At 60.0% G+C, this 1125-nt stretch overlaps 1 protein-coding gene across 5 annotated transcripts in view; it reads right to left on the bottom strand.

Annotated features, from left to right (window-relative positions):
- GDAP1L1 (ganglioside induced differentiation associated protein 1-like 1) overlaps nt 1–1125 on the bottom strand; it is a 12218-nt gene that overhangs the window by 2164 nt on the left and 8929 nt on the right. The gene's annotated exons all lie outside the window — the stretch shown is intronic.

The following is a 1125-nucleotide window of genomic DNA, read 5'->3' as shown; positions in this document are numbered from 1 at the left end:
GGGGGCGGGGGGCCGTGGCGGGGGGAGGTTTGGGGGCCCAGAGCAAAGAGCAGGAGCAGCAGGCAAGGACTGAAGGCAGCGGAGAACCTGGGTAACAGCAGCAGCCACCCATCTGCTTCAGGCACCTGGAACGTGCTCTAAGGGCACCTCATTAGGCTGAATTCTGCTGAGCTACCCCAGCTCTCTGAGCAGTTAATGAGGGTGATCGTTGGAGGTAATTAGGGCCATGCAGGGTCCCACTGTAAATGCATCAGGGCTCTCGGCAAATCCCCAATCCCATGCCTTGCAGTGCCTGACCTTGGCACCTCCGAGGGCCCTTTGGTGTGACCCCAAGCACGATGCACAGCTCCCTGCGGCCGAGGCTGGCCCCGAGAGCAGGGGCAGCTATGGGTCTGGCCCTGACTAACTGCGTCTGGGCTCTGCCCAGGACCTGGCAGTGCAGTGCTGGCGGCCACCAGCCCTGTCAGGGCTGGAGTTAGGAGCCCTGCTGGCAGCGGGGACAGGAGGATGACGGTGGCATCCTGAGGTGAAGACAGGCAAGCAGTGCCCAACTGTGCCCATGCACCCCTGTCTGCACGGGTGCTGGGGTGGCTCTCAGCAGGCACCCAGCAGCGTGCATTTGATGTTAGGGATGGCTGGTGTTGCTCTCCCGCACCTGCTGGTGTTTGATGCAGGTACTATAAAAGCTCCCACCCCTCTGGGGCCCCTCAAATTCCCGTCGGGTTTCCCTGCCTGAGCTCTACTAGGATATGCCGCAGCTCTGTAGCCAGAGTAGAGTTTGGCTGTGGGACGTGTCCTCAACCTTGTGCTTTTGGCAGTCTGTGCTCCTCTTGATGCAAGAGCCTGGGGTCAGCCCGCTCTTTCCTGAACCAGCCACGGCATCAGTCACTGGTGGCCCCTCACTGATGCAGAGAGGACTTTGAAGCTCCCACAGAGAAGCTGTGAGGACATGGATCCCAATATCCCCTGTGGCAAGGGGTACAGGGGCTCCCTGGAGCAGGAGTAGTTTGCTGGAGATAAGACCATGGCTGCGATGACATCAGTGCGTCCAAAAACAGGCGAGCCCAGCAGCAGTCCTGCTCTCACTGGTGATTGTCCTGTTGGGGATGTTTATCAGGTGCAAAG

The sequence above is a fragment of the Mesitornis unicolor genome, unplaced genomic scaffold, assembly GCF_000695765.1.
Source record: "Mesitornis unicolor isolate BGI_N332 unplaced genomic scaffold, ASM69576v1 scaffold49777, whole genome shotgun sequence".
In the NCBI taxonomy this organism is placed as follows: Eukaryota; Metazoa; Chordata; class Aves; order Mesitornithiformes; family Mesitornithidae; genus Mesitornis; species Mesitornis unicolor.
This window is presented reverse-complemented; position numbering and strand designations above follow the sequence as displayed.